Below are 22,484 nucleotides of genomic sequence, written 5' to 3'. Positions count from 1 at the left end.
TAGTAGTATTTTAAATATTTAAATGCTGAAAACCTACATATTCTGCATTTAATTCAGAGAGGAGAATCTTGTGTAAAAGACATGGGAACTCCCCGTCGGGGAATTGAACCCCGGTCTCCCGCGTGACAGGCGGGGATACTGACCACTATACTAACGAGGAGCCGTGCAAAACACCAAATGTTGCTTGATTATCAAGCAACATAGATCTTGATATCTTGGCGATTATTATTTGTTTTCTACGAGCAACAATTACCTTGTTAAAATTTAAACAAAGTTACTGGAGGTCACGTTCTCTGGGGCCTGCTATTCCCTGCACGGGCTCATGTCGCCATTCCAAGAAATTTTCCACACAAATCTCGTTACTAGTAGTTGCAGTAAATAAGGAGTCATACAGCAGCCCTCCAGACATACCAGGACCAAGACTCGGTGCAGACCAGTACCGAGACTTTGTTTAGCGTCAGTAGTGACACAAGCGTGACAGTTGGCCTTTTTAAGTAACAGTGGGCAATGGAACACTGATTGAAAAATATATATTCTCGGAAGTAGGCGTTTTATCACCATAGGTACGACCCATGGCCACTTTATATCTTGGCTTATACTATGGTAGAACACCTCCTGCATTGGAAGTCACTTTCATATTCATGGTGTTAACCCAAACCTTTGTATCCCAAAAGCATCGTAATAAACCAAAGTATAGTGACACACACACAGAAGGCAACCCTTAGTATTTACAGAATGAAGATTGAAAATTCATTCGATAACATATACAAGGGCATCAGTTTGTTTTTAGAAGTGGTGGGGACAATAACCATAAGCTTGAGTGTGGTTTGAAAAGTGCTGGGTACCCTTATGTAAGCTATTCATCCATTCAAAGCTGCATTACAATATGCTCTACAGTGTATTGTCAGTTGTTGACAATCCTATTCGAACAATAAAAGTTGAAAACCACAGTTTGTGTGTTGGCTTGTTTTGCAAAAAGGCGTTGGAAACACCAGGGTATTGGCTCGGGATATGTAATACTAATACACACAGGACAAAGAACAGTGTTGGCAATATAACACTGTATCTTGACATCAACAAAGTTTACCAGACAAACAATGCCAGACTGTAAAGAGGGTACAAAATGAAACGAGGTACTGAGCATCAGCCTTTTGAAGACGCGCAAGGGCTGCTGGTAGCATATATGCTGCATTAGCGCCCAGAGGAGAATTGCATCTGCCAAATCCTGACCACCAGTAAACACTCGCGAAGGACCAATGTAGACTTCACTCGTTACATCATAAGCAAATTGCCCGCAAATAAAATCCCTACAGTTAAGGATAATCACACAGGTTATGCGAGAACATATTTATGTCAGGATAGGCCTGCCAGGCTCCAAGTCTAACGTCACATATCTCAATCAGAGAAAACAACTATAACCACATTGGCATAGCAATCGCACCGTGTGTAGCTGCTACTAGCTGCAATCAGGGTCATCCCTATGTTCCCCGGGTCCTATGTTCCCAATACTTCATTCACTGCCTCTTCCGTGCTCATTACAATATTATGAATAGACTGCGTCGGGTTCTCCGACGTCTCTCCCTCTTCCACAAAAGGTAAAGACATGCAATGGTGGTTATCTCGGCCGGAATTTGGCAGTAATGGTGGAAAAAGTAACAGACCAGGGAACATAGGACCCTTTTTTTTTTAAAAAGGGTCCTATGTTCCCCATCGTCATCCGCTTATCCGGGGTCGGGTCGCGGGGGGAGCAGCTCAAGCAGGGGGCCCCAGACTTCCCTTTCCCGGGCCACAAACATATCGGGGAACATAGGACCCGGGGAACATAGGACCCGGGGAACATAGACACGCTCCCGCTGCAATCTATATGCATAATAGCTGGAGCACCAACCAGAATCAGATCACAATCGCTTAGGACCGTGGGTAACCTTTGGCCAGGTCATCACGAGCCAACAAAACCAGCAGCAAAGTTTACGTAAAACAATATATTACCTTATGTGGCCCTCCACATGCAGGCTAGATGATGTATCCTTATTGTTATCCAGTGTCACAAACATGCTTTGTGACATTCTCAATAAAATAAAAAATGTGCCCCCCCAGTGTTGTCATGGATATGAACTAAACATACTGACTAGAATGTTTTTTTGGACCAGGCTGTAAATAGGTTTAATAAGACTGTGAAAACGGCCTGTTTAACATGTTAGTCAACTGAGAATTGCTCCCTTTTGGTACCACCTCGTAGTGGCCACCCGGTGCTACTGCAATGTTTGTCACTTCGGCATTGGATGCAAGGTATGTATATCTCGCTGTGGTTGGGGCTTGGTACAGACATGGCGATCTCTCTGCGAAGTATAAAATATTTTAAAAAAACCTGAAAATAAGCGTGCGAGTCCAAGCTATTCTGAACATTTAAAAATTTTAATGGAGTCTCTAGGTGAAAATCGAGAAGGAGATAGGTCCCAAAATTAGTAGAGAATAATAAAGAGCACATTTAGAGAGAAAGAACAATTGTTGAGCGCTGCATGCAGCACACACCTAATCAGAACAAAAAACACTACTGCTCGGTAGGTAAAGTGCCTGCCCGGATGAAGAAGGCAGGAAAATGCGTTGCATTGGCCGGGAATCGAACCCGGGCCTCCCGCGTGGCAGGCGAGAATTCTACCACTGAACCACCAATGCATATTTTTGACCTATAATGAGGCCTAAATTGAATATTCCTGTGGATTGGCAGGGTTTTGACGTTTTTTGATGTTTTGTGTCAAGTCTTGTCAAATTTCAATTAAAGAATGTGTTAAAAAAATTATATAGATATATATTAAAATATTGAAAATTCTATGCTAAATATACCTTGATTTCGTTGTCCCATTAATTTTTCTCATTTTAATGCTCTTATCAACATGGAGAAGTGCATCGGATTGCCTTGTGCAAATGTTTTTTTAACAACATTGGCATACACTGATCAAAACAGCACGATACAAAAAAAATACCTATTGTGCAATTAAACGATGAACATACAAACATACTGCCTTGAACATAGCAGTCAGGCTACTGCTTCTTTGTTTTGAGCCAAAGAAAAAATAAATAAATAAATTGCGTTAATCGCGCGATAAACAAATCAACGCCGTTAAAATTGGTTTGCGTTAACGCCGTTAATGACGCGTTTAACTGACAGCACTAATATATATATATATATATATATATATATGATAGATACATATATATATATGTGATACACATATTTTTATTTTCAACACATTCATTTATTTACAAGAAGCCATTGAGACTCGACAAAGTTGCCGGAAAGTTTCTATTTCACGAATGGATTACCCAGAGATCATCAATGGTTTGACACATTTGGGACAATGCAAGTTTATAAAATATAAGTAAAAAAATTCTGTTTAAAATATAGGCCAACTCTGTAGTAGTATTTTAAATATTTAAATGCTGAAAACGTACATATTCTGCCTTTAATTCAGAGAAAATGTAAACGTTTTTGAAACTCCCCGTCGGGGAATTGAACCCCGGTCTCCCGCGTGACAGGCGGGGATACTGACCACTATACTAACGAGGAGCGGTGCAATGCTCCAAATGTTGCTTGAACACTACCTTTTGGCGATTATTATTCGTTTTCTTCGAGCAACAATTATCTTGTTAAAATGTAAACAGTTACTGGAGGTAACGTCGGTTCAATCTCTGGGGCCTGCTATTCCCTGCACGGGCTCATGTCGCCATTCCAAGAAATTTGCCACGCAAATCTGCAGTAAATAAGGACTCGGTAGAAGCCCTCCAGACAGACCAGGGGGGTATAGCACGAACCTCGCTGAACATACCCATGCTTTCTTGGGATAACCTGTCTCGACAGAGACGCAACTCGCAATCAGTTAAATGGTACCACGACGCTCACTTTAGATTCAATTAGTTGAACCAGGTTTTCCACTTTAGGTTCAATGCGCGGTCACATAAAAGGGGCGTTTATCGCGTCATTTGACTCACCCTTATGCCAAATAAATCGCGCGAGAGCGGTGTATTTCATCCAAGGCGAGCAGTGTATTATTATGAACTCCTACGAGGAATTCAAAGTTCAAATCACAGCCAAGGGGAACACGGTTGCCCATAATATGGCTAGGGTGGCGTGCTGGCAAAAAATAGCGGACTGTGTTAATTCGTAAGTGAAAAGATTCTGCATATTGTCTAAAAAATATTATGTATCATCATCCCTTTTACCCCCATATATGTGGGGCCCCATGTTTGCTCCTACGAACATGGGGCCAAGTCAAAAATAAATATTATTCAATGTGGTAAGTTGTAAGCATCCTTTTGAATAATTTCAGGTGAATCTAGCCTATATGACTATGGAGGTGATTTTTCTTAACAATTCTCACAGCTATAATATGATATAATATATAATATTGACACATGTCAATGAAATGGATTAGAATACCTTTTATATGCTGTGTTAGGGGGGCATAAGTCAACACCAACAACAGCAAAAGCAGAGCGGCCTGGTCGTTCCCTTACATCTCCCTTGCCAAGTTGGTATTCGTACACGTCATGTACAAATGTTCTTGACAGTACCTCCGGAGTTGTTTGCCTTGGGGTTGCCTTCAAGCAAGACCACAACATCAGCGCCAGACACCATGTTGTGTCAACGTAAATGTTGACAATACAATTTAATGTTGTATAATAGGCCTACACATTACATAAGCAGAATGTGGATAATGCTCTTTTTTGTTTTCAATGTATCCTATTTCATCCAGCAGCTCTACTCCTTGTGAGGTCAGTGTGTTCAACACCTGCTCGTTCCACAGCACCTGCTGTCGCCACAGGCAAGTCTTGGATCTCTCTCACCTACACACACGCACGCACGCACACATACCCACATTACATTATATCTTTTGAAGTTGGAATCCTTTAAACTTTATTCAAAGTTTGTTTCATTGACAACTTTTAGGCCCCTTTTTCTCTGTCCCCTTTCTTCTTCCTCTCCGTCATGGCCTAGGTTAGGGTAACCAGATAATGACGGCAGCTGGAGGCGTGATTCTATTCAACAATAATCAAGGTTTATTTGATAACCCATAATGAAAAGAGATCAAACAACAATTGCGGCTCTTGGACCACAACAAATACAGACGCCACGCAAAGTTCTAGCCTGTCGAAGTATATTTATTCAACAAAAACCAAGTTCAACTATACCAAAATGGGCTGCTAACCAAAACCTACAAAACAAAAGCTAATTTAACACAGGGACTATTAACCTGTGAGAGCTAAAAATAAAACATGTTATCAGGGTGACAGACCACAGACTGGCAGGTTGGCACAGCTTATAAGGGAGTGGAGGACACTGCATCTGCCGTCAATCCCCAATCATCCAGTGTCTCCAATCAGCCCGATCTGCAAGACAAAACATAGCCCTGCATGGGGCCGTAACTCCCCCCCATAAAGACAGGGTCCCCACAGGACCCCTGGCCACTACCAACACCATAGTCTCTATAAGCCTACCCCTCTATAGACACACACTACGTATATACAAATCCTAACAGTTTATCCAAACTACACGTTACCCCCTTTCCACAGTCCTGCCATGGCTAAGCAACCGGTACCCTGAAACAAATAAAGAGACAATGAGCACAGCAAAAATGTTCACTGGTGCGGGGCCCTTGACAGTGCGTCCGCCACTACATTGTCTTTGCCTTTTATGTGCCAAATGTCTTAAGTATAGGCCTGGAGGAACAAAGACCATTTATTCAGCCTCTGATTCGGACATTGGAGCGAGTTCAAAAACGTCAATGGGTTATGGTCTGTATACACCACCGCAGGCCCACAACCATCACACACTTCAAACTGTTGTAATGACCACACCAGAGCTAATGCCTGCTTTTCCACTACAGAATAGTTTAACTGGTGCTTCTTAAACCTCCCTGAGAAAAAAACTCACAGGTCTATCAATACCAAAGACATCCTTCCCCCACGTGACTGGCATCAACCTGCAGCTTCAATGGGACCTCCATGTGGAGCAGCCAGGACAGGAGCATCACATAGGATCGCCTTCAGTTTGAAATGCCATTTGACAAGCTGGAGACCACGTATACTTTAGTTTTTTTTAACAACTCAGTCAGTGGAGCTACAACAGTGGGAACATTCCTACAAAACCCCCAGTAGTAGCCCACCAACCCCAAAAAACTCAGTTCCTTTTTGTCACTGGCTGAGGATATTGTTTGATGGCCTGTACTTTAGCCAGCAGAGGACGCACCTCACCATGCCCCACTTGCCGACCAAGGTATGTCACTGTTGCCTTCGTAAACTCAAACTTGGCTAGATTAACAGTAAGGTGAGCCTCTGCCAAGCGGTCAAACAGTGCCCTAACACGTTCAATGTGGTCAGACCAATTGTCAGAATATACCACATCAACTAGATAAACAGCCCAACCGTCTAGAACCACCACCACCACATTCATTCAACGCTGAAAGGTAGCGGATGTGTTACGCAAACCTAAAGGCATGACACAGTACGAATACAGCCCAGATGGAGTAATAAAAACTGCAGTTTCCCTTGCTCTCTTGGATAAAGGGACCTGGCAATAGCCTTTCAAGAGATCAAATTTGCTTATATATTCTGCAGCTCCAACTTGATCAACAGTCATCCATGCGTGGTAAAGGAAATTAATCGGGTTTAGTGATGCTGGTAACTTTCCTGAAATCAGAACAAAATCGAGGAGTATTATCAGATATCGGCACAAGCAAACAAGGCGACACCCAGCTGGAAGATGACGGTTCTGCTATGCAATTTTCTAACATATAACTGACTTCAGCGTCCAAAAACGTATGCTTATCATGGTTAACCCGATAAAACCGTTGTGTTATTGGCTCTGCATCTCCAACATCATGCTCCAAAACATTTGTACGTGAAGGAACATCACCAAACAGACAGGGATACCCCTGTATAAGCCCCACCAACTCAGCTCGCTCCGGCCCAGACAGATGATCCAAAACGCCATTTAAATCTGTGTCGTGGCAATTTATCTAGAAGAGTTTGCGTCTAAGACAGATGAGATAATTAGATGCAAAAAGCACACAATACTTGGTCGTTATATATATTTTTAATAGAAGTACGAACAAAAATACATCACAACATGCATCAACAGACAACACAACAGCATACACTACAATAATCTGACGCCTCAGATGGGAGTTCTCCCTGCGTCTTACTTCATACTCTAAAAGGTACGCTCGGAAAAAGTCCACCGAGTGTTCCAAGTCATGAGTTCTTATTCACTTGGGATAACCTGTCTCGACAGAGACGCAACTCGCAATCAGAGTTAAATGGTACCTTTTCCCAATATCTAAAACGCTGTCTACATGCTTCGGGGACTAACTCGTACACTTTGAGCGCCGCAACTTTAACTTTAGCATAAACGGCACTGACTGCTGTTGACAATGACGAAAAAGCCTCCTGAGCGCGCCCCGCGTAAACACACTGCAACAAAATTGTGCGGTCAGAGTCCAACCATGCGTCTGCCACACGTTCGAATAAAGAAAAAGATTACATTTAGCCACTAAACGGAGACTACTCAGAATATCACAGGCTCCATCGTCATCCGGTGAGCCTTCACGCGTCCTTGATAGGGGTGGGAATCTCTTGGCACCACACGATTCGATTCCGATTATGATGTCAACGATGAGATTCTGAAGCGATTATCGATGCATCTCGATACAACAATTTTTTTTATGTACATTTCCATGCGTGATTTTCAAAAATATATACATCTGGGTTTGCTACTCAGAGTTTGCTAATCACTTCCTACTTATGTGATGATCATTAAAGACAACAGTTGAATTAACTTATCTAATATTACATAAGAGAGAAAGCTTTTGTCACAAATATGACTTTCTATGAACAATGCAATAATCAATGCAGCTTGCATTATAACACAAAATGGAAGCATGCAAAAAATAGGTTTCAGTTTTATTTCTAATCTTTCTTTTCTGTCATTAAAGGAAAAGCTGCTCTTGAATTAGGAGTTCTTGTGTCTGGCTGTGAGTTTGCGCACATGCTATGCGTAGGCTGAATCGCAATCGTGTCAAGACAAATCAGATTGGCCAATACACACTGAAGATAAATTCAATCATTTTAAAATCACAAAAATTATCCCTCTCTGACGAACAGAATGTTGCAGCAGCCATAAATAAAAAATAAAATGATGTTTTTTTGTTTATTCTGATTATTAATTTATCTGCATCGAGAAAGAATCGTTCTAGCGAGAATCGCGATGCATCGAAGATTCGATTATTTTTCCCACCCCTAGTCCTCGATTTGTCACCCAATATGCCCTCTTTTATTAACTTTAGCCTCTCAGTTTCTACCCCCAATTTAGCCAATTCAGTCCGCTGTCTCAATTTCTCAAGAGTAACCTCCATCTCCATTTCTAACTGCATGCACAGGCAGAATAATTCTTTCAGCTGCTCAAAAGTCAAAGACAGCGTCTCCTGTGACACAAACCCAGTTGGACAGATAGGTACAGGTGGCATCACGGATGATTTCAAAACCTTCATTTCCCATAAGTTTGACTTAAGAAGAGACTTAACATTATCTTTGAGCTGTTTATCGCCCACAGAAATGTTCTACTATTTTAACCAACTGTTCTCGTGTGCACTGCAGCAACTCCTCTGATGGAGCCTTACAGAAAGCGTCCAAAAAACTCATTTTGCACGTGAACATAAACCAGCAAACGGAATCAAAAGAATGCAAAGTATTGACTAGAAATGCAGCACTTGGTCCGAAAACCACCTCTTAGTCAAGTATTCCCTCCAACTGCCTAACCAAACCTTGCTAAACTGCACACTAGTCTTCAGGGGCTACTGACGGCGGGTATTTATGCACTGTAAACCAGTAGAGGGGTAAAGCGACCAGCAAGCTGGCAACCGTTCCAAGACTCCGGAGTGCTCCCGAGACGACTGCTCTAACCACTTTCACCCCACACTACAGTTCAAAGCCCACGAACACCAAAGGGGAAACGCGCTATGCCTACAGAGGAACTCAAGAGGCCAGCATGTGTGCTTTTCATGGTCAAAACTTCCCTTCCCTTGAACCGTTACCGTCTACCAAACTCTAAATGCAAATGATGACTCCATTCATTCCGAGCATCAGTCCCACAGACTCCCCAGAAAATACAAAATCACTCACTACGCGAGGCTCTACAAAAGCGCTTAAAAAAATAGGAATCGCAAACATGACCTCACCACCCCGGGGAAACCACTCCACTCCGTGCCGGTGGAAAGGCGCCAACTCAAACTCCTAGTTTTAACCCCCAATTTGTTATGGTCGGCTCTTGGACCACAACAAATATAACGGCCACGCATCGTTTAAGCCAGAAGTATATTTATTTAACAAAAACAAAGTTCAACTATACCAAAATATGCTGCTAACCAAAACCTACATGACAAAAGCTAATTTAACACAGGGACTATTAACCCGTGAGAACTAAAAAGAAAACATGTTATCAGGGTGACAAGGACAAGAGACTGGCTTATAAGGGAGTGGAGGACACTGCATGTAGTGTCAATCCCCAATCATCCAGTGTCACCAATCAGCCCGACCTGCAAGACAAAACATAGCCCTGCATGGGGCCATAACACTAAACTCTGTACACAATTGGCTGCTTGCCCTCGCTTCCCTGTCTTCATTGTGTTAAACCAGCCAATAGCGCGCCAGGGCGAAAAGCCAGCTTGGTGATTGGCTCCGGCAAAAAAGTATCGAAACTAGAAGGAAATGTATTGCTTCTGCAGGGCAAACTCAAATCACTGGCAGAATGGGCGGGGCTACCAAGTCTACTGATCAACCACTCCCAAGCTACGACCAGGATGTCATTCGTTGGAACTGCTCCACCATCAGAGAATCTGGATGAAGACTGAGATGGAGGCATTGGGGCTTTGGCAAGGTTTTCAACCGGTGAGACATCTGATGAATATGATCTCCTCGTGGCGTTACCCACCTCAGCCTGAGCTTATTGACAGTGTTAACGACCTACCGCCGCCCAACTTCCAGCTCCATCCATTTTTTATATGGAAGCCAGAGCACACCATCATGGAGCGAGTGAAGAACAACTACACTCTGCCCTGTCTCTATGGCTGTGGAAGTCCTTTCGTAGTGTCATCAGGAGTTGGGCGACCCCGTGTCATTATCGGCTTGGGTGGCCAGTATTACATCCTGGCGTCACGGCTCTGTTGCAAAGGATGCAAAGAGTTCTGGCACACAGACAAGCCTCAATGGGTGTGACATGTTGCCGAGCCGATTCTCCAAGATTTGACCAGCTTTCGACACAATGAAGAAGGCAATTTGTAAGACTGTTAGATGAGCTGCGCAATCTGGAAAGTCTCCCAATGACATGGCCAACCAGTTGAATGAGACTCTCCACCTCAAGTATGAGCGGGCACACTTGACATACCTGTCAAGTGTGAAGAACGTGCTGGATGGAGAAGCTGGGCTGTATGGACAGCGAACCATCACAGGGGCAATGAGAGCAACAGCAACTCCTGCTCCATTTGGTGGGTATGTGGATGGGTGGCACGTAGTGACGTTTTTGGGTCATTATCTGGTCGAGTGCCTAATTCAGGAGTACAACAGACAGGAAGACACCCTTGTTCTACTCTCCCAAGGCACATTTCGTCAGGCCTTGAGAGCTGACCACACCCGGAAGAAGGCTCGGAAAGAAGTTCTTGCTTCAGGAACCATGTCCTCATATGCCGTGATGAACGAAAACTGGATGATCCCGTGCTGGGTTATGCTTCAGTCAAAGGGTGACAGATCCTTGGAACCCATGTATGAGGGGTTGTCTTGCCGTTACACCTACGCAGACATCCCCAAAGCCCAATACCAGTGGGTTGACAGGTAAGAACTAATCACCACCATCCCCTTTTCACTTATTTACCGTTATTGCAACTTGAATAAAACAAAGTGCATCTTAAACATACTTCTCTCTGTGTGTGTACAGGGACTGCTGTGCAGCCTTCAGGATCTCAAACCCTGGTCCCCAGAAGCAGCTCCACTGGGACTGCTGGAAAACCACAGAGGATTTAGTGGCTGAGGCAACTTCGGGGGCCCTCCACAACACCAGTGCATCCCTCAGCAGGTTCAACAGCTTCATTGCATGCAATGCCTCTCCAGAGATTGTGTGTCAGAGCACCATCCACTGCACAGCTCTTCCTGCAAGTTCCTTTCAGCAGCTTTTACTATCGTGGACCAGACAGACCTGGAGAAACTGAAACAGGTATACGTCTTCTGTGGTACGCCTGCTAATCCAACCAAACGGTACATCAAAGAGCAATGTCGCACCAGGGTACCTGGTTCCTGAGAGTTGAGCGCTTTCTGCAGCGATTCTAATTGGAGACTGATCTTGATGGTAGGCCGCTGTTTAAGCCGTCGATGTTAACAGTGTGGAGGATTTAGCGTGTTCACATCCTCAGAGGCTACTAGAGGCCCAGTGGGTGACAGTGGGTGCTCCACACCCAGTGTGTGGAGCTGCAAGCTGTTTGACCCTGCGCTCATTTGGGAACTGAACGCAGCCTGTCAAAGGGTGACAGGGGTGCCAAAATACCCAGCCCTGCACATCTCAAACAGGGACACAGGGGACACAGGGGAGAGATTCGGTCTGCAGTATGTGGAGCCAGGCTGTCGTCCTGTGGTTTTAAACTGGGACAAACACAGGACACAGCACAACACCTCTGCTGCTGTAACCGTGGCGACACAGCTGCACTCCTCTGCCCAGGATGAAGTGCATGACATTGTAGCGGGCAGACTCTCAGGTAATCCAGATGAATCACACACTGTCAATTTCCAACCCGCTGACAGAATGACTGACTGACTCATTCATTATATTTGATGCTGTATTTCAGGAGACCAGTGATGGCACTGCCCAGGACAACCCAGTGGGAGCAGTGCCGATCCTCCATTTCCAGCCACCTATACCAGCATCTGCCACAGCCAAAGAAGAGTCTCACCCTTTGATGGATACAGGTTACCCACCTACCATTCCTCATGCACAACAGTTAACCGTTAAAAACAACTTCACATATGGCTACTGTATACAATTAGCTTGTAATAATAATATAAACAATATAATAAACATATGCTTTATTCCCAAGACCTGCGAGGGGTAGCGCCACTGCCCATATCCTGATCTCCTCGAGCCGCCCGCACTGGACCCATTAAGACGGGAGGCCTGGTTCAAGTCCTGGACCACGGCCGGTGGACGGCCCCCATGAGAGCAGCCACCGATGGGCTTCTGGCTAAACACCATGGAGCCAAAGCTCTGCTGAAGAGGGTGGATGCAGAATATGCTGCCACGGTGCAGAGGCCGTGCACTGATCCCAACAGCCTCCTTCATCCTATCACATGCCAACATATCTCCAGATATGTAAAGCATCTGGCCAAGCTGAAGAACACCAACTCCTCTCTCAACACTAGCCCAGAGAAGGTTTTGGAGACTCAGCAGCTGTGGCAGAGTTTGACCACAGGCAGCCAAACAGTCTGTGTACCCGTCACAACCCTGCCTCCTGCAACCGTCACAACCCTGCCTCCTGCAACCGTCACAACCCTGCCTCCTGCAACCGTCAACCCTCCAGCTGTGGCTCCCTCACTGAGCCGGGCCACAGTGGAGAAGATTGTGACAGAGATCCTGCAGAAACAGCAGCAACAACCACAGCAGAAGAAAAAGGTGCCCAGAAACAACTTGTCCTGTGGTCAGCCAAAGTCCAGGTACCTTTGCGATGGATCCACTGTTCACTTTTCTTTCAGTCCCCTGAGGTGTAGTACTTTTACTGCTCCACCGAGTCTTTCAAATGTATGGAGATGAAGGCCTCAAAGACCCCAGGATGTCTTTTGAGGACTTTGCTGCCTCCCCCTTTTTTGCCAGAGCTTGAGGCTGTAGAAGAGAGGAGTGCAGCGTGCAAGAACAGGGTTTCCCCAGGTTTGATCAACCCAAATGTAAGACTTTTTTTAGACTTTTTTAAGACCACTTCAATGAAAATTAAGACCTACATCGCACCCATTAAGCAGTCGTAAAACACGGTCGTGCATATGTTATTCATGTTTTTTTGGAACATAAGAAACATTCATGTCAATACATTAATGAATGTGCCAAAGGATAAGTGTGCACTCACCAATCAAAGAGCCAAACTGAGGGCCTAACTCAAAGTCTGATGTCTCTTAAGACCATGTACCCAGAAATGATAATAAACAAACAATACACAAAGTGATGGTGTGAAAGTGTAGCTGTATTTTTGGTTTAAATATCAAACTTTCAACACACAATATAAACAAACAAACTCTTTTCAAATTGCTGTAGTTTCTCAGCATTCAAATTTCCTCAACCATTTCAATGAATCCAACACTTGCCTCGTTGACCTCTTTTACTAACTCCTTCGTAATGTATGGAGCCAGCCCGAACCCTAACCCTAACCCATCCACAGACATGGTGACTAATGTATGATAGTAAGCATTATTGGCCCTTAACACTAATATTCGGAAACAACACTGCCTCAAAAGGATATTGGCCTAAGCAACACCAGTAGAGGCTATACTTTTCCCTGAACTTTTAAACGTTGCAAACGTGCAAAAACATAATTATATATTTATGTGGCATTCAGTCCAATGCTTAAAATATATCTGTGGCATTCAGTAGGCCAATGCTGTGGTAAAGTGTGTAAAGTATGACCAAGTGTTTCTTTCTGTTCAATAGAAAGAACTTTATCAATCCCCTGTAGGAGAAATGTGTTAATGTTTGTCCCTATAAAACAATAATGGCAACAAAAAAAAAAATACAAAACATGACGGTAACTCTAAAGTCAAACCGTCCAATCTGAAGACTCTACTTAACCACTCCCCCTACTCACTTCCAGCAATGCAAAGCGAAAACCCAAAGTATTGTTCGCCCATACTCCAATAAATGAGACGTTCTCTGACGTTACGCAAAACCCCGATACGCAAAACGCCTCCTATTTTCCCCTTGTGTTACAGTCCGGTTGACTACGAAAACATATCCTAGTAGGAAATTTAAGACCATCTTTAAAAAATTAAGACTTGGGTAACGCAATTTAAGACTTTTTAAGGCCTTAATTTAGGAACATGAAATTTAAGACATTTTTTTGACTTTTAAGACCCCGCGGCTACCCTGAAGAAGGTGGCAGAGGACAAAGAGAAAGTCTGCACTGCAGCGTCCAACAGGTCGCCTGTTCAGATTTTGTCACCAGCCACCGAAGTAGGGTCCTGGCAGCCCTCATGTCCATGCCCGTTTCCCTGACATCCGAGGGAAATACATATACTGCCCCTCCAGAGTGTTGTCCCTTTACAAGGACAAGGGCATGGCCAAGGAGTTGACCTGGATGGAGTTCCAGCAGTCTGACTTTTTTGAGGCAGAAAGGGACAGATGGGTTTCAGAAAAGAGTTGAGGACTTATCGTTTCATAACATAGTTTCCGAGATTTCCAGAAATGGCCTCTGTGATAATAGCCTCTGTGGTCTTCCAGCAGTCCTGTGACAGGTACTCCTGAGCTCTGGTGTCCAGGAACTTCAAAGCAGCACAGCAGTCCCTAAAACATTAAAAACACATTTTACTACAGTTCTAAAATACTTTTTGAAGACGATGAATAAATTCATATTGAAACAAACTGTACTGGTAAAATGGATTAGATTTATTGGTCATTGCACAGGAAAATCAGTGCCATTGTATGCATTCTTTATTTTATTTTATTTTTTTAGGCTAATAAACTAACTAAAGAGTACAGATACGCGTGTTTTCTCACAATTTCTTGAACATATATTTTATTACATGTTAAAACGCAAGTGTCGTCCGAGATGGAGGCTGTCTGCCTCATCCTTGGCAACCTTCTGGAGGGAAGTGGTGATGGGGGGCGGGGCAGCAGAAGACAAGACCGCACTGCTTTCTTGTAGGGCCTGGGGTGATCTAGAGTATTCCTCTGCCAGAGAGACCATAAGATTTGTTGTGTATCCTTAAAGAGAGAAATGTTAAGAACACATTTAGTAACATGGTTGACTTGCATAAAAAAAAAAAGATAGATTCACCAAAGATATTGAGAAACTAAGTGAACCTAACCATAAGATGGTTTCTCCTTGATGGGGCGGACTACCCAGCCACCTTTCCGAAACCGCGGGTAGCGAACGGCGTAGCGTGCCTCACCCTCACTGGTTCGAGCTACATCTCTGTTGCCATTACTGTTGAAATGTAGGGCCGCCAAGAGAAGCCTGTAGGAGACAAGTCGATAGAACATTAGGTCTCCAAAGTTAACTCAACGTGTTTCCCCCACCATTGTTCAGGCCTGGCGGGCCGCCAGGCCAACGAGCGCCCCGGCCAGGCCAACAACCGGGCAAAATAAATAAATAAATAAATAAATAAATAAATAAATAAATGCGTGCGCAGATGATGCCCCATCATAACGGACAATCTGACAGCATTAAGTTATATCATCATTAGCATGGCACCACCAAAAATTGCATTGTAAATAAAATTAGTTTATTGTTAATAACGTGTTTATTGAATCATTATCAACTTGTGATGGCTAAGCAAGTGTTTTATATGGAAATAACCAACAAATAGTCTAGCATCCCGTGAAAAATGTATAACAAATCACACTATCAGCTCTTACCACCGGGCCTAAAAAAAATTCTAGGGGAAACACTGCAGTCTAATGCAACAGAAATAGAATACATGAGATTAATGTTTTCAGTTCAAATGGATCTAAGTTAAGGACTCGACTTTTGCGCACAATATGTAATGATGTTATCAGTAACATTTCAGTAGCACTACCTGCTGTACCACCCAAGAAAAGAGAAACCAGTGTGTTTGGGAGCAAGGTGCAGGATGAGGGAATGGTAGGCCTCCGGGGAGAATGTCTGATGCTGAGGTGACAATTGTCGAACATCTTTCACCAGTGCTTTCCTGGCAGCAATTCTCCAGTTTAGTGGCTGCTGGTGATCCTGCATGAAACATTCATATAGTCTGTCGCATCACATAACAAAAGTAATTATTAGTACACATACTTTGTTCAGGGCTGGCCAGTGGAGTCGATCTTCGTATCTCAAACCTTTCGGTTTGAGTCCCCACATCCACCATCTGAGGCTTTACCTGAACAGCTTAGATGAAAGAGATTCATGTTAATAGTTGTTCACCATTACACATTCATTGGTAACAACACATGCAGTATCTAATGCAACCCAGTACACTATATCTTTTTCTAACAATATGAAGTTCATAAATGTCAATGTTTTCTGTCTGAAAAGTGTAAATGGCAAAATAGTAACCATGGAGAAAATGAAAAATGTTGACATGTCATCCTTATTTGTGATTGTATATGGCATGTATGGTGAATGCTAGATATAAGCTAAATACCTAATGAACGATGGAAACATCGTATGTTGCACTGAGATCCACGATGGTCCACTACTGGCTCAGGGTCTATCTTAGAGGTGTCTCCATTATCTCCATCATCTTCAGGCTCTAAAGTGGAAGTTGCACGCGCCCCATCTTTGCTGGCAGCACTCTCTCCCAAAATCTGAAAACAGACCAAAATCACAACTTTAAAAAATGTAATCCTTTCATGAAAATCCCCCATTCATGCATTATTTAAAAGACTGCTCGCAGCTAATATTTTCGAAATCTTTTCAATGTAGTCCAATGCATCAGTTGCATTTTCTCGCGTGTGCCCTGTTCAGTAGCATGCGGTGCCCCTTCATTTCGGTGGGGCAGAAATTACTGGCGTATGACCACAACCACAATTTATATATATTTTTAACATGTATATTTTGAGCTACATTAAACATGTTAACTAAACTAATTGTGAGTAAGAATTAAGAATAAACGAATAGCCTAATGTTACTGCGCGCTCTTGAAGTGCCATCCGCCACACTCGTCATATGATGTCGGGATTATTAGAATAGCCTGTGCAATGGAAACATCAACTAGGTCTGCAAAGTCAAAAATTTCAAAGGACAAATTCGACATTATAGGGAAGTTATTCCTCCCTATTTTATTGTTACTCAGCTGAATAACACACAAATACCTGCTGAAAAAAATAAATGAATAGGCTACAAAGCCTTAACAATTCCACCCGAATATCTTCTGTTTGAATCAGGTATGAAATCAGGTATACAATTTACATTTTTTACAACAAAAAACTGTTTCTTTTTGAGCAACCACATAGCCATTTTCCCTTCTCATACCATGCACGGGAGAAAGTTCTATTGTACGTTTTCCCTCTATCCTTCGTTTGTTGGTCAATACGAATATCCGGTTTGTCTGGTCCAAGTTGTTTGCTGGCTAACCACTGGCGGCCATCTTACCACAGTAAGCTGCTCTCCAATAACATTGCGTTGGTAATGATGATTCATATGATTCATAACCATAACTTAATAACCGATTTTCTAACAGTTTGGTTTGTTATAAACGTCAGAGATGTAGGTATGACAGTACATACTTATGAATAATTGTTAGGTTCTAAGAAAAATAGAATAATGTTCTAAAATAGGTACAAGATTTCCCTTTACAAATATACATCAAGAATGCATGTTGAAATTCCCACCCTGTACAGAGTTGTATTTATTTAATTATAACCCATGTGTTTTCATATGAAATGAACATTAAACAGAACAGATATGTGCAATAAATACACACATGCACAAGGTATTCATGTTATTTATGTTAAATCAATATATGGGTTACTAAAACTCAGCAATCTATTGTGTTGGTAACTTCACTCAAATATATCTACAGTCAAGTATGCATTTAGACAAATACGATAAAATATGAATATAATATGTGCAACCTTTGTGGCTGTTCAAGACACTGAAGGCATGATGCCATTGCCACCATAGGTTTGAAACCTTAAAAATAAGTGAGAATTGCACCCAGATATATAAATTATTGTCAACATTTTCAATCAGTATTTAAGATTAACCACACTAAAAATAATAAAAAAGGTGTCCAAAATTCCATTCAGTGATTGCGTTAACAAACATTCTAAAAAGCCTTGTGTCAACAACAATCTAGCAATAGCCCCGCTGTTCCTGTGTAACAGGACCTGTGTTGTATATACTTCCACTAAGTAACTAAAGATTATCCTAAAAATAAATGTCATAATATTGTAATATCCTACAGGTGAAAGGTGATCCCACGAGTTCCCAGATTAACGCATCCGTAGGCTGCACTAAAGTCTGGCATCTTCACTTGTCAGCAATTTCCTGTAGAAATCATAATGTAAGACGAACAAACCTGATTGGAAATCATGTGCAACTTCAGTTTAATCATTCAACTTAAATTATATTGAAAATAGCAATTCTGCCTCTCCCATCGATGAAAAATTACTGGGTAGATAGTAGCCTACCCGTGATACACAACTAAGCTGCATGATTAAGTCGTTTTTCGAAGAGAAAAGCTGCAATTTAAACATGTTCAAGCATCCAGAATTATAACCACGTTAATAACGTTTGTAAGACACCAAACCGTTTGTAAGTCCGTCAAGATTTCAGCGAGATAAGAGTATTAGCGTTTGTGCAGATCACTGATTTACGTCCGCTACAACAGATTCCACCAGAAAGCTTTACTGTGGTAAAATGGCGGCCTATGGTGACGTTCTAGACGCCGCCGTAGGGCATCTAGTTAATACTATGGCTGAGCTGCCCCAACATCGCATAAAACGTTAAACTCAACTAGAATCGCCACCATCATCCAAAATTTGATATCAACAGACCAAAAATATTTGAAAAGCCTACAGAAACTATAGATAGTTAATGTAACATTATTAAAAAATAAACTAGAGTAGCTAGGCTATAAGCTGACGGCAGCTAGGTGGGCTCCCCTGCCTTCATGGTGCTAACTTCACCATCATCATTACAGTCAACAAAAGCAATGCCAAGGCTAATCCATTATAACGTCAAGAAAAAAAGAATACATATAGAAAATGTACATGCAGGGCGGCGGCTACATTTCGATGGATTTTTTTTTATAGTATAGGTATTATAAGACTTACTGTACAAAGCTCCCGTTTTCGGCGCGCAGATTCTCTGCTAGTGCTAGACTCACTCCCCAGATGTTGCTGGTACTGGTAGACTTGTATGCACAGATGGCACAGCTCCATTTGCGATAATCCCAGGCGCAATTCCATCAGATCTCCTTGGTTGTAGCTGTCCGGTGTGAAGAGTTTTTCACACAACACCGTGTGTCTCGTCAAAGAGGAGGCAGCGAAGTTGCTTCTCTTTGCATGGACGAAACGTATCCAAGCACGGAAATGATTGTCTATCATGATCTCCCCGAAGAGATCGGCCATCCGGCGCGGTCTCTCGTGTTGCACGGCGGTGGCGGTTGAAACCCGGGAGCGGGAAAAACCGGACGCCGAAGACGTCGTCCATGGAGGCGTCGTCGTCGGCGTCGATGATGCCATCGTTGTCGTCAGGGCCGGCCCTGAACAGGTCGATGGCGTCAGCCAGGTCCACCGCAGGGGAAAAGAGATGCCTGGAGAGGATCCCCTCTTCAGGCAGCTCCCGGCAGGCGACACAGGAGATGGAGGCCGCCATAGCAGCCGCGGCGTGGTCGGCGCCGAAAACACGCCAAGTGCCCGTCACCCGGTGCCCACAGGAGACGCATAGGAGTCCTGAAAAGGACCTAGCTCCAGGAGCGCTCTCAGGTGGCCCTGAAAATGGCCGTTTGTCCGCGGCCTCGCCCGAGCCGCTGCCACCGGCTTGGGAGATCCGTGCTGAAGTCATCTTCTTCTTACTTTGTAGCGTTCTCAATTCTAGCAGATAAGCACAAGTGCTGAAAGAAAAAGGAAGATGAGCGACGGTACACCGCTTTATATAGACACGATACCGTGGGAAATGAGGGCGGTGCCCACGCTGATTGTTGCAGTTTGAATTTTCATAGCCATAGAACGCTGACTAGCCAATCAGAAGAGAGAAAGAAAATGCGTGCGTACATAAAAAAGCGCTGGTTCGAATCCCGGTTGAGGTGAAAATGGAATGTTATTTTTACCTTCTTACCTTTAGCTAGAGCGTTTTTTTTTACACAAATAAACCATTTAACTTAAACCAGGAGGCCTGTCAGTGCTTATATCAATCTGTGTACACTTGTTGCCAGCCCCGTATAGCCATAGAACGCTGACTAGCCAATCAGAAGAGAGAAAGAAAATGTGTGCGTATATAAAAAAGCTCTGTTTCGAATCCCGGTTGAAGTGAAAATGGGAATGTTATTTTTACCTTTAGCTAGAGATGTTTTTTACACAAATAAAACATTTAACTTAAATCAAAGAGGCCTGTAAGTGCTCATATAAGGCATTGAAGTGCAGCTTATATCAATCTGTGTACACTTGTGAGAAATAACAGTGAAGGCTTGAGTAGTTAAATGAGTTTGAGGAATAGTATACCCCTAAGACAGAGTTAAATCCTAAACCAGAGGAAATCAGCTAATATAATTAACTAATAAATACACCAAGAGTCAAGTTTCAAGGGTTGTATTAAACTTGTTTTATTTCAAAATAAGCACATAGCACATCACACACACACACACACACACACACACACACACACACACACACACACACACACACACACACACACACACACACACACACACACACACACACACACACACACACACACACACACACACACACACACACACTAAACAGCGTAATTTAAATAGCTAAGATAAAATGAACTAAATGAATAACAAAAATGACATAGAAATTAACTTAGTAAATTAAGGTAGACCTTTAAAGTAGTGCATTTCCAGCATCTGATCAGAAAATACCCATAACAAAATAAAAAATTAATAAAAGAATTGAATAACTATAAGTGTTCCAAACGGACCAATCACCTTCCCTTTTCTGCCACCCACCTCTTCTTTTCAGTCTCATAAAAGGGAGACTGACAGAACTCCTCCCAAGACATCTCCGAAGTCCTCCCCTCTGACTGATACAGGTGAAAAACTTTTGAAGGACAGTACACGTATTTCCCGGTCACACCAGGGAACCTAGTGTGTGTATGCCGACCGCCTGGGCCTTATTTTATAGGTTTGTGGCAGAACCTACACAGGCGACCAGTGGGAAGCTGCTCCATGTCCTTTCTCTTTCCCCGCTCTTCTGTTACCTGCCTGGACTCAGCAGACCGCTGCTTTGCTGCCTCCAGCTCTCTCTTGAAAAAAGGTGTGGCAGCAAAGTCAAGAAATTCCATGCAGGGGATCAGTAAGGCCTTCTGCTACATAGGTCCGATGCATCTTTGTAGAGCAGTTAAAGTACTTTACCTTTCCTGCCTGGTAAAAGAAGTGAATGGAGGAGCCATCGCCAAGGTAATGGGACTTAGGCTGGCCACATGCAAGACAGTTCCTACTTTTTTTTTTTGGCACAGGCTGCTGTTGTTGTTGTTGTTGTTTCTGCTGCTGCTGCTGCTTTTGCACAAGCTCTTTGACCAGGTTTTCCATTTCAGCCTTTGTGAGAGGGCTCTTGCGACTTACTGCTGGGCGGATTCACAGGTGCAGGTGGGAGGGTTACCACCGGGACACAAACAGTTTCACTACCCTCTGTGAGATGATGCCACAACTCTTGTGTCTCAAGGAGTTTCTCTGGACCGGTGTTCAGACACAAACTTGTGTTCATCAGCTTGGCCTGGTGTTTCACATACCGTGAGATGTGCTGTTTGGTGGTCGGATGTAACAAGTTGTTCGAATCTCTGGAGGCAGCAAGCACAAGGGTAGCATACTCTGCATCCACCTTGGCAAGGAGGTCTTTCTGGCCATGGTGCTTTGCCAGAAGGCCATCGATGGCATCCCTCATTGGCTGTGTCCACCGGGAATGGTCCAGGACAAAAAGTAGGACGCCTGCCTTGACTGGACCTGTGCATGCAGCACGTGGAGAGGCAGACATGGGCATCGGTGGCATCACTGGGACTGGGAGAACTGAAAGAGAGAGATAGATAGAGAGAGTGAGAGTGTCATTTCCATTTTACCAAGTTTACTGTACATCAAATAAATAAAGTATTTTTAAGGGGGAAAGAATTCAATGGAATTACCTAGAACTTTGAATGGCTGCGAGGGTTGGGCCACTGCATGTGAGCCAAGGGAAGCCACACCAAAGAGGTCATCCTGAAACATAGGGTAATCAACAATTTACATTAGTCAAAATAATATGCACATTATACATCCACTCACACTTAATACATAATGTTTCATTATTATGTAGAACATACCGGAGCACAGTCTTCCTCCCTCGTCTCCTCAGATGGGTCTTCAGTGAATGTCTCACTGAGAAGAGACGGTTCTGAGGAGTGGTGCTCTCTCCCTCCTGCAACAGGAACCTTCTGGGTCTTGTGCTTGCTGCAGTCCAGCGGGACAGGACGACAGCCAGGTTCTAGATACTGTGACATCACAGCAGCAGGGTAGAACCCCTGCTGCTGTGATGTACCTCTCACAGGGATCCACAGGGGCACAGTAGC

General features: G+C 43.4%; 3 long non-coding RNA genes and 3 other non-coding genes across 6 annotated transcripts; all 6 read right to left on the bottom strand.

Moving 5' to 3' along the window:
• Window positions 1-88: 88 nt before the first annotated feature.
• trnad-guc (transfer RNA aspartic acid (anticodon GUC)) lies at window positions 89-160 on the bottom strand. Its single transcript has one exon. It is a non-coding gene; the product is annotated as a tRNA-Asp (tRNA).
• Window positions 161-2,605: 2,445 nt separating this feature from the next.
• trnag-gcc (transfer RNA glycine (anticodon GCC)) lies at window positions 2,606-2,676 on the bottom strand. The gene has a single exon. It is a non-coding gene; the product is annotated as a tRNA-Gly (tRNA).
• An 820-nt stretch (window positions 2,677-3,496) lies between these two features.
• Window positions 3,497-3,568, bottom strand: trnad-guc (transfer RNA aspartic acid (anticodon GUC)). The gene has a single exon. It is a non-coding gene; the product is annotated as a tRNA-Asp (tRNA).
• A 3,972-nt stretch (window positions 3,569-7,540) lies between these two features.
• LOC132462994 (uncharacterized) lies at window positions 7,541-12,938 on the bottom strand. The gene is made up of 2 exons (XR_009526954.1): window positions 12,661-12,938; window positions 7,541-12,377 (listed from the first exon to the last, which is right to left on the bottom strand). It is a non-coding gene; the product is annotated as an uncharacterized LOC132462994 (long non-coding RNA).
• A 1,219-nt stretch (window positions 12,939-14,157) lies between these two features.
• On the bottom strand, window positions 14,158-20,008 carry LOC132462993 (uncharacterized). Its single transcript, XR_009526953.1, has 7 exons — window positions 19,031-20,008; window positions 16,396-16,558; window positions 16,047-16,139; window positions 15,814-15,983; window positions 15,103-15,251; window positions 14,818-14,998; window positions 14,158-14,578 (listed from the first exon to the last, which is right to left on the bottom strand). It is a non-coding gene; the product is annotated as an uncharacterized LOC132462993 (long non-coding RNA).
• Window positions 20,009-20,419: 411 nt separating this feature from the next.
• Window positions 20,420-22,403, bottom strand: LOC132462992 (uncharacterized). The gene is made up of 3 exons (XR_009526952.1): window positions 22,239-22,403; window positions 22,062-22,134; window positions 20,420-21,948 (listed from the first exon to the last, which is right to left on the bottom strand). It is a non-coding gene; the product is annotated as an uncharacterized LOC132462992 (long non-coding RNA).
• Between the last annotated feature and the right edge of the window lie 81 nt (window positions 22,404-22,484).

Source organism: Gadus macrocephalus, chromosome 8 (assembly GCF_031168955.1).
Source record: "Gadus macrocephalus chromosome 8, ASM3116895v1".
NCBI lineage: Eukaryota > Metazoa > Chordata > Actinopteri > Gadiformes > Gadidae > Gadus > Gadus macrocephalus.
The sequence above is the reverse complement of the archived record's forward strand: the minus strand, read 5'-3'. Positions and strand labels throughout refer to the sequence as shown.